Here is an 11,346-nt window from a genome sequence, read left to right on the forward strand (position 1 = left end):
TGTTCGTCCGTAAAGTCAAAGTTACAATATCTATCTACATTTTACAATTCTACAACTTATTTAAAATTTTAGCTGTTGGTGATCCGATCTACGCAGAATGAGCTCACAGTGACTTGAAATCTGGCAGCCGGTCTTTTGGGTTCCGATTTAATTAAATGTAGAACTGGATCCCAGGCTTGTGCAAGCTTCCAACCATCTTCCCTATTGAAATTAGGATGTTTTTAATTTCAATAGCCTCGCGAATCATCCTGGGCAGGAATCGGTGTTCTTTGTCTAACATTCGCGTAAACATAAGAAATCATTATAAAAATATTAGTCAAATAAGTAAAATATTTAAATAGTAAAAATAGTAATATTTGTTGTTCAAGTGAATTAAGTTATAACAGGGAACGCTTTGGTTGCAGTTTTAGTTCAGATTTTGAACACATAGTTTATATAGAGGTTCGTGTCTATAGAATATAAGTCAATGTTTACGGAATTGTTCTGTGTCGACTTGTGGTGGAGTTGACTGTTTCAGAGGCTTTGCTGTAATGCGTACGCGGTACAAGTACGACTATTGCGCTGAGGTCCTGGGTTCGAATCCCAGGCCAAAAATATTTGTGACTGGTTTTTTCATCTTAAAAAATACTCAGTCGCAGCTCGGAGTCGTGAAGTGGGGGGTGCGATACCTCCCTTGCCTCGAAAAGCATGTAGAGCCGTAATGGACCAAGGGGTCCTGCGCCTTATCTCTCTCTGGTCATGTCACCAACTATAAATGTTATGTACGTCGCACTTGTTGTACATATCAGTGACTATAATTATTGTTTAAAACTAGTGTAACTATGTGTAACTTTTATTATATGTACAATGTGGCAGTGCTAATAAATACATAAACAAAAATGAAGGAACAGAGTGTGCACTTGTGTATTGCGCAAATCCTTGTGCACTATAATATCTCCTGCGTACCATTTTTTTTTTTTTTCGCGGAGAAGGTGTCTTATGACTACCGCCCAGCCTTCGTGGGGGGCGACTGGGCGGTTATGTTGGGGTCTCCGTGCCTTACGACCCGGCGTTGCGCTGCCCGGATTTGATGTCGACCTTCAGGCGACCGCCGGGCCCAGTCCCTAACATTTATACAACGCACGGCACACCAACTAAAACTCCGCGGTGGCCCGCTTCGGCGCATTAGGGACGACTGCAGGCTTCCTCTGACGGAAATGTCTAAGTCTACATCCACAGCCGCCCCTGCGCGGTGCCGCCTAGTGCGGTCTGTCACCAGTGAGGGGGTGGGGGGGGGGGACTCAGGAGCCCCCGCGCACCGAAGGACGCCCTCGGCGTCTGCGGCAGCATGAGGCCAACTGCACACTGCCGTCCATCCCGGGGGTCAACCGAAAATTGTGCAAAGATGCACAAAAATGCACTAGAGCGGACAACCCCCTGTTGCCCGGCGACGACCCCCATCGTGGCCCCTATTAGTCGCCTTTTACGACAGGTAGGGGATACCGTGGTGAAATTCTCCAAACGCCCTCAATCCACAGGGCGGATCTCCTGCGTACCTGGCTGATCTCCGTTAAGATTGGCCGCCGTGGCCAAAATTCGCTTCGGAGCGATTTACTTGTCGCACCTAGGCTATGTAACGATATATTATCATAAGTTCCATAATGATTAGGACTATTATTTTATGTGATATGACCATAATAACAAATACAGGGAATAATACGATTTAAAGGATACTTAGATATTTTTGTCAATTATAATATCGCTAACAGCCTGTCTCGTGATATCTGAGAAAAGACCAATCGTCGAATATACTATAGGGCAAGCTAAATACAAAAACCATGACTTTAAATAAATGTGAAACAGACCTTTATTAATAATTTTTCCGGGATAAAAGTCCAGTTATATATTTTCCGGGATAAAAGTAGCCTTAGGACTGTACCTTTCTATTAGTGAAAAAAAAAATCTAAACCAGTGTAGTAGTTCCTAAGATTAATGCATTCAAACAAACTCTTCAGCTTTATATAATATGTTAATTTGGTTAGATTGACAATTTAATAAGGAATATCATGGTAGTTAAAAAATGTCAATGAGACCTGATTTTTTTTTAAAGAGATTTTTCCGAAATTTGCATATTCTGGCCAGCAACTCGTGAGCCATCAAGTATGAAACGAATTGCTCAAGGCAGTTTGCTCTGGGAGGCTCCTTAATCTAGATTGATGGCGGTAATTTAATAAATGTGGATCGATACGGAAGGTCCAGAAGAATAAGAAGGTAGCTTCAAGAACTTGCGCTACTGACGGTGCGGCGTATAGCCTCTTTTGATAAATTGCGACTTTCAATGTACATACAAAGTGATCTAAGCAAACTTGAAAAATGAAATATAGAGTCTGATTATTAAAAACTGTTTATTTTCGTATTCTTAACGTGTTATACAATAATGATGAGATATTTGTGAATAATATACCATACTGCGTAATACTTCCAACGTGTTTGGGATATTTAATTTATGACATGAAGGCAATAAGCCTCTGAACAAAGTTAAGACAATTTTCACAATTAAATTCGGCTCCAAAGAAAACAAAAGCGTTTCCAAATGTCCTATATTACAGCGCGACTACTTTGACATAGTCAATTTCGAGTCGGGGTAGTTTCCAGGTGGACAGCCAGGAGTTGGTGTCCTGCCAGAAGTTGAGCATGGCTTTGCGACCACCGTCGCGCCACGGCTTTCGTTTGTTGTTGCTTGTGATCGAGTCGTCGGGGAACTCTGTGATGCCCCTGCCGCCACGCCCAGGGTTAGGTAGAACTGAAATACAGTTTATTATGATATATTAATATAGTAATCGCCTATCTATCCTAACTTTTTCCGAATAATATTGTAATTATAAATGAGTTAGTCTAATCTAGTTCAAAGTAGGTAAACGTATAAACCGGTGATTGAATTTGGATGGAATTTGGCATGTATTAAACGATAGTTATTGGGAGATGAGAAATAACGACAGGGAGTTATAGATAAAATAAAGATAAAGTGACATAATTTTTTCAGTGATAATAAGATTGGAATGCATGTCACGAACCTCGCTGGCGAGGTATTTACTCTTAATTTAGCTGACATACTAGTCTTTTATAAGCTACTTATATGACGTCTATCCGAAAAAGAAAGGGAGAAATACTGTAGTAAAAATAATGAAATACTATACGTGAAATGAAAAATACGGATAAATTCAGAGAATAATGATTTCTTATGTTTACGCGAATGTTAGACATTGAAATTAAACTAATTTTCGGATTCTATCGCGGTGTCAGTATTTTATTTTCTCCCGACGTTTCGAAGACTTTGCAGCCTTCATGGTCACGGGGGGGATTGAGGTGCTGTTCATCCGTAAAGTCAAAGTTACAATATCTACCTACATTTTACAATTATACAACTTTTTTTAAATTTTAAAATTTTAGCTGTTGGTGGTCCGATCTACGCAGAATGAGCTCACAGTGTCTTGAAGTCTGGCAGCCGGTCTTTTGGGTTCCGATTTAATTAAATGTAGAACTGGATCCCAGGCTTGTGCAAGCTTCCAACCATCTTCCCTATTGAAATTAGGATGTTTTTTAATTTCAATAGCCTCGCGAATCATCCTAGGCAGGAATCAGTGTTCTTTGGCGAGGATTTGTGGCTTGTCTGGTCGCAGATAATGATTGGCGCCTCCCTCAGAGTGTTCAGCGACTGCAGACTTCGTCGAGCGTCGGTGTTTCACGTCAGCTATATGTTCTTTTACGCGGGTCCCTATATTCTAATATAGTGGCCGGCTGCCAGACTTCAAGACACTGTGAGCTCATTCTGCGTAGATCGGACCACCAACAGCTAAAATTTTAAAATTTTAAAAAAGTTGTATAATTGTAAAATGTAGGTAGATATTGTAACTTTGACTTTACGGATGAACAGCACCTCAGTCCCCCGTGACCATGAAGGCTGCAAAGTCTTCGAAACGTCGGGAGAAAATAAAATACTGACACCGCGATAGAATCCGAAAATTAGTTTAATTTCAAAATTCAGTGAATGTTTTTTACACTTGTTTTACACGAGTTGACATAAGACATTTATGTTTTTAATTTTAAATTATATTAGAACAAGTGGTTCTACAACAAATACCGACCCACAATCGAGCTAACATTTGTCTAATGATATTATGATATGCGATGAGTCTATCCTCAAGTAGAGTACTAATCAACTCAGAACTGTTTGTAGCCCACAACATATTATTATTATAGTTATCTTACGAAGTGGGCGATTAATTTATGAAAGTAATATAAGCAAGCATACGTGATCATCGAACGGCGCCATGAGTGAACCAGCGCGCAGCTGCGACCGCGGGAGTTCTTTTGCAAAGGACGGGAACTGGTCTTGAAGGCCGCTCCCCGTCGGCTCCACGCGTCCCCATACCTCATCATCCACCGCTAGCACTATATGCTCTGCGTAATAAAATTTATATATTAATACGTGAAGAAAAATTTTGTACCCAATTTGAAGCATATTGCGTCACGGAGGCATGAGATTTGGCATCAAGGAAATATATTATATAGAGAAGCAGGGAAAAAAATAGTAATATATGTGTAGTATCTGTTACAAATATATTTAATGTGACAGGGTAATTTCGACCATTGAACGACCATAGACATTAGAGTACCTGCGTATTGAAGTGTCAACAGTTAATATTGATCGGAGAAATAATGGTTAACTAACACACTACACTTCATCTTTCTAAGTCTTGCACTGTCAATAGAGGAGTTTTCATAGAGTAGGTAATCAAGGCACTATTATAATTTTTATCTAGAAATTCATGAGTTTCAGTAGGAGCATAAGATAGTTTAAAGTAAATGAGCTCAGTATGTTACCTGGCGTCCACTCTAATGAATAAACATGGAAGTTGTCGCCCCAAGCAGAGCCGTCGCTTCTTAGCTTGGTGAAAGGAGTGTCAGTCTTCCATTAGCTTGCATCTGGATAATAGGAGTGTTTCTCGACAGTCTAGATCCATTATGGGCCCTCCGTATAGCAGCTGGTTAAAAAACACTAATTGTTTATTGTCACTTAGATATAATATATAGTGTCACTAAAAATAACTCAGGTCCCAACATAATATGGAAAAATGTAGTAAAATTTCAAATTACTATTAGGGGTTTATGCATCTGCTAAAACAGACGAAATTGCATTTGTGTTTCGTTTCGAACGAACCGCCATTTTGTAAATACCTGTAATATTTTCTTTAGTAAATTACTCGTGACAGTGGACAACTTGGTATTTCAATTTTTAAAGGATTTTAAAATTAATTGGGCTTATAATCACCATTACCTTAGTCACGTTTGATTTTAAGTTATTAATAAATGTAGTGTCAATCAACAGATTAAAATATAGAATCAAATACTAGTTAATCAAATACTACTTAGTTTGGACTGTATGTAATTCTCGTTAGCAATTATTACCTTATTACTGTAATCATCTTGTCCGTAGTAAAGCTGTCTATTGCCGCGAGCAGTTGCTATCTTTATAATCCCCGACGAGTAATGTGGAGAGCCATACTTTTTAAGAACGGTTCCAGAAGAATTTCTGAAAGATTTGGTGATAATGCATTATTAAACATACGTAAAGCCTCTCAATAGTACATTAGGCCTGTGGCCAACAGTAGATGGTCTACTAAATTAGAATTTAGAAAGAGTAATAAGAATTTGATAAAATTATGATAGTACATTGTACAGAATTACAGATCTTTTAATCTTAAACTTAAACATAAAATTCATAGTTATGTAGATAACTTTTTAATTCTACGTAATTGTTTTAACTAGTCGTAAGTGCAACTACGTTAGTCTACATCATTTATAACGAATTATTATCTTTAAAGCCACACCTGGATACAGCCAGTCTCCTTGCGGCAGTTTGGCTCGCACGTACACCTTGCCGTACGTGAACGCGAAGGTCTTGGAGGTGATGCGGCCGCTCGCCACTGGCGGCAAGATGTCCGCACCATCCACCGTCATCTCACACCGACTTTCCGTTGATGTGCAACTGGAACAGACCATGGATCGTTTGTTATGATCTTCAAAAAAATTCCGGTGTCTTAGTCTTAGTTTTTAGTTTCCCGAGATGACCATTGATAGGCAAATTTTAATCTACGCCCTGGTCTGTATTACCCGAAGAGATTTATTTGTTTCTATGTTAATTATTATTATAATGTTTACCTACTACTATATATTTAAATTAACTTTTAAAGAGGGATGGGGACGAGGTGCGTAGGGACAACTGCCTGGAACCTTGTACTTACATAAAAGGATTTACGACCCGGGAATTTGTTATTGTTATTTAATTCCTCCAGAAGATCGATTTGGTGACGGCCACCACTGCTATAATATACGAGAGACCGATTGGGTAGGTAGCATCGCAATATCTAGTACTGCGGCGAAGTAACATATAAACACAAAACAATATTCAAACATCCGAACACGTAAGCAAATTTAAACCTTCATTCTTCTCCATAACTATACTTATAAGCAGTATAGAATTCAGTTATAGCAACATAAGTGATCAATGTCCTCCAGCGGTTGAGATCGTCTGGCCTGTAGTTAGGTGCTGGTATGATACGAAGGGGTGCTCCTGTAAAACAATATGCCTTGTCATTTAGTTTGAGAAATAATATCTCAAACGAGTGTTATAGGTCCTAACTATCGCCTGTAAACTTTTTTTATTTAAGAAATAAGAGTTTATACATTTTTTTTTCATATTTTGCCCCCAAACTTCGTGTCACCACTTCCCCAAGGAGCATATAAACTGAAAACTCACGGGATGAGTATTAGGTATGTATTGCTCAATCTGCCACACGCTCTCGTTCAGACTGTCGAAGTTGTCCTCAAACAGCGTCTGCCCGGAGCACGCAGAGCCGTCGCGCAGCTTTGTGCGAGAAGGTTGGCAGTTACCTGGAAACGTCAACTTCGCTTCTGCGGCCTGCTTTGGCCCGGTCGCATTGGCTTTGTCTTCCGGTTCTGAAAAGAAGAATTGGGTTCTACTGGTATTTGGTCCTATAAGTGGAATAGAAAAGTAATTAACCCGGCCGGCATAGCTGTGGCAACCGTCCAGAGATACCACGACAGACTAAGTCGTAGAAATATATAAGATAAATTAAAATATTGTTCTATTAGGCTAGTTGCAGCATATTTGTACAGTGAATTGTGAGGTTTTAGGTTTGACCACTTGATCGTGCCAGTAAATAAATTCAACAAAATTCGCGGGAGATGCCGGTCGCTTAGAAACATACAGAATAAATACATTTTATGTGCCTTTACTTGTGTAAATATTAGTAATATAAAACTCTTCTTTGAATAATAGTTGTAAAAGACATAGTGCTCTATAACGATAATCATTCTTAACTCTAATTATTCGGATTTTCATAGATCTTCCTACCGTCATTCGTCTTGTCGTCCTCATTCTGACCAAATCGGAAATCTAATTCGTTGAAACCGGAGTTTACGATGCCGGAGTTGTTTATGTTCCCTGTGTTCTCTGAAAAAAAAATATAATAATATAATTTATTATATTTGTTTTTATTTGTAAAACGTCATTGGGTATAAAAAATATATAATAATATAATTTACTTATGGCCTACTCCAGTAAATCCTTTTTTTTAGTAATATACACTTTCCTTGAGAAATCTTATATATTAGATGAATTAAAATACCTTATGAATGCGAATTAGGAAAGGAAAGATGTTTTTTCAGTTTTCGCATAGAAAGTGCATTACATCTGCCGCCCAGTCTCCAGTAGCGGGTCACTGGTCTTGCGACCCTTGGCAAAGCAATGTTGTGCCTTCCCAAAAATTTAAAACATCAGACGATTGCCGGGTCGAGTCTCTGGACCTCTGGATCACACACTCGTCACTTTCAATAACAATAAGAAGAGGCATCTACTCCTCAAAATGGTATAAACACCCTACCTATCTCCGTACCATATAATTAAATAGCTATTGCTTTAGGCTCCGCCGGCGTGAAATAGTTTTTCTGAAATAAAACTCCCGCTATATATTTTACTGAGTAAATATGTGATCCATATACTATTACAGCCTCTATTCTAACTCTAAATATACCTTCATACTAATAAAAACCCATGACGGCCTTTTTTGGCGCATATAGAACGGCCCAGGATATCTTGTTGCACTAAGTAGCTGCGTGGAACCGTTCCTGCTCGATGTCGCTTTGCGGCACCTCTCTAAACGAGGAGGCTAAGATGCCTACGAACTTTAAAAGACGCCTTTAGCGTCTATGAGAGCGGGAGTCAGACTACCCGCAGTGTCGTCCACCTCAGAGTCGCTCAATTGGAGTAGGTGAGTGAGCAGCCCCCACAGATCGCTCTGTGACTCCCTCTATTCCCCATTTAATCGCTTTTTACGACAGGCAAGGGGTACCGTGGCGGAATTATCTAGATGCCCCAAACCATAGCGCATGGCGGATAATCCTCTGCCGCCGGCCTCCTCATTATAGAATCGTGACGCATCCCGTTTTGGCGGCAAGATGCATCGACAATTAATTATTTTTAAGCCGGTATAGGCTAAGATGTTTGTATTTGTACAACGTCATTGGGTATAGGTAGTACATAAATAAGAACAACATTAGTACCTAATAAACTTATACCTACCTATCTGAAGTTGTAAAACGAGATTTGCTATGTGACATGCTTTATTGTTGAATATAGATTGCAAACTTATTGAAGTGAATACAGTGTGATATCTCTTGTTTATCAGTTAAGTAATTATAATTCTTGGGATTATGGTTTAATGCTACTTGAGGAGTTGGTGGTGAGATTGATGATCTCTGGCTATAAAATCTTCTTATGTACCTACATATAATATACTATGGAAACAGTTATTTATTCAGGTAATTCAAAATCTGTGCCAATGATGTGCTATGCTTAAAGATATGTGATATTTTAAAGGATGGATCTATATGTAATTATCATCACGTTTCTTGCACATTAATATGATTGACATCAGCCCTACTTAACCATTTTATATTCACCACAAAGTCCTTTTATAAAAGGGTTGAGGTGCTGCGGATTATAATGTAAACTCATTGACCTACTTAAGTGTTGAAATAAATACTTCTTAATCATTTTAATTAATAGTTTTCCTAATTCATTCAAATTGTTTACCTCTAGTGGGCGCGTTTTTTTTTTGTAGTCAGTGGGCGCGTGGGGAATATTTTGCCGCCCATAGTAATAGTAATTTTACTCAGAAATAATAATATAATCAAATTATTTTCTATATTATGCATATAAAGAATATACAAATGAATAGAAAATCAATATTTATATTGTTTAATTATTGGAACAAGAATCAATATTTTTAATTTTTTCAACTTTCTATATATAATATTAATAAAATGTATCGAAATGATCAGTTTTCCTTAATGTATAAGAATATGCTTCATTTTAACAGTATTGACAAAAGTATGTGCAATGATCATCATTCAGCATCCTTGTTTCACGTTTCCTTTTTGACCTTTTTCTTTAAAATTTGATGCTTCTAGCCAAACAATAATATAGGTATTGGCTTCCTTTTTTTTATTCATTTTATGTTTTATAATGTGCTAGAAATAAATAAAAAATAAACAATGTTGAATTTACATCTAACGATTTTAAAAAAGCTTTACATCGCCATAATATCGTAATAACCTCTTTATACAATGAAAGCAAACTTAAATAGGGACCAAGTTATGCAATATTAATTACTCATTTCAAATACATGACCCCATACTCAAATACAAAGAAGGCTTTATTTCAACTAAATAAACAAATAATATAACAGAATGTACCTATACCTACTTAGTGGGCACACTTAGCAATTTACTTGCTTATCCTGAGGCCTTCTGAGCCTTGATCGACTTTAACTGATTGGCTCGAGTCGACGACGAATACAGGGAAAGCTGCTAAAAAAACAGCCGATAGCCGAGGCGCGTGCCTCAATAGGACAATATATCAGGGCTGATATTATATACTAGTAAAAGCCCAGACTCAAAGTGCTTATTAAATATTGCCGTATTTTACCGACGGCGGAAATATGCTCATAACGCGCACATCCTAGGGTTCAATTTAATAAAAGATTGTCAGAAGAACCCCTAGCAAAAACTCGCCCGTACGCAGATTCAGAATAGCTGATTTACATTTTCACTGTAATCTTTATAAGCGATTATAGGACCCGCACCATATTCGACAGGATGACGTGGTATTTATGTATAAAGCTGAAAACCTTTTCTTATTTCACAGTAACATTGCCCTTCACTAAATTATAAAATTAATTGAATTAGGTAAGAGCAAATTAATGTCTGTTGGATAATTTTAAAAGTTGCAGCGATCGCATCAATATTTCATCATAGGAAAATATACTTAGTCTTTAAATCAATTACGAATATTCTGCTTAGATTACTTACTGCTCAAAATGTTAAGAGAGTCCGTCAAAGACGTGGAACGGGACCGATAGCCCTCTACACAAACGGCAACACACAAACAAATCGTGATAACACGTCCGAACCCCCGCGCCGCCATCATGACACTGTGGGACGCGGGAAGCAGCGGCTGCTCTAGAAGCTTGAAGCTTTATATTCTACGTAGGAGAACACCAAGAGAAAGGACTCTTTAGAATTTATCACCCATCTTATTTAAACACACTAAAAATGGTTAAAGAACACCTGCTCAGTGGTTAGAAATTTTATTATATGATATTTTATATACTATCCTTTGTTAGTTTTTTTTTTCTACCTTTACTTTGTTTTTTGTTTTTTTTTTTCCGATTTTTGATAAATATTTATATATATGTATGTATGTTTGTATATTTTTTACCTATATAATTCCATTATTTGAATATGTATGTACGAGTATGTATGTAATATTATATTATACTATTCTAAGTGTATGGTCTGTAAATATTGTGCTATATTCTTTACATATATTTGTAGTATTAGCTATTATGTACGCCCTAGACTACCCCTTTTCATCATTCTCTCTTATTCCATCCAATGGTTGTCTGTAAGAGATTGCCTCGAGCGATAAGACCGCCAATTGTACTTCCTTTCACTTTTCTTGTTTTAATATAAGCACAGTGTTTTTTTTTTGTATATGGTGTACAATAAAGCTATATAATAAATAAACGTAGATATTGGAACTACGTTTTTAGAACGCAATTTATTTATTGCTTTTTTTTATAGATGTCATAATGTCATTGGTTTTTTTGTCTTATCTTTTTTCCTCTTAGATTTTATACATGCCGTTATATATTAATAAATTCTGTTATATCTTACAAAAAATGTTTTCTTAAAATCTCCAACATATCTATTTTTTTATTA

At 37.4% G+C, this 11,346-nt stretch overlaps 1 non-coding gene across 1 annotated transcript; it reads right to left on the reverse strand.

Moving 5' to 3' along the window:
- Positions 1–2,365: 2,365 nt before the first annotated feature.
- Positions 2,366–10,576, reverse strand: LOC115453802. Its single transcript, XR_005112406.1, has 11 exons — positions 10,435–10,576; positions 7,418–7,516; positions 6,800–6,999; positions 6,463–6,613; positions 6,209–6,224; positions 5,871–6,028; positions 5,449–5,572; positions 4,966–5,024; positions 4,864–4,931; positions 4,292–4,440; positions 2,366–2,782 (listed from the first exon to the last, which is right to left on the reverse strand). It is a non-coding gene; the product is annotated as a beta-1,3-glucan-binding protein (transcript).
- Positions 10,577–11,346: the final 770 nt, after the last annotated feature.

Source organism: Manduca sexta, chromosome 15, assembly GCF_014839805.1.
Source record: "Manduca sexta isolate Smith_Timp_Sample1 chromosome 15, JHU_Msex_v1.0, whole genome shotgun sequence".
NCBI lineage: Eukaryota > Metazoa > Arthropoda > Insecta > Lepidoptera > Sphingidae > Manduca > Manduca sexta.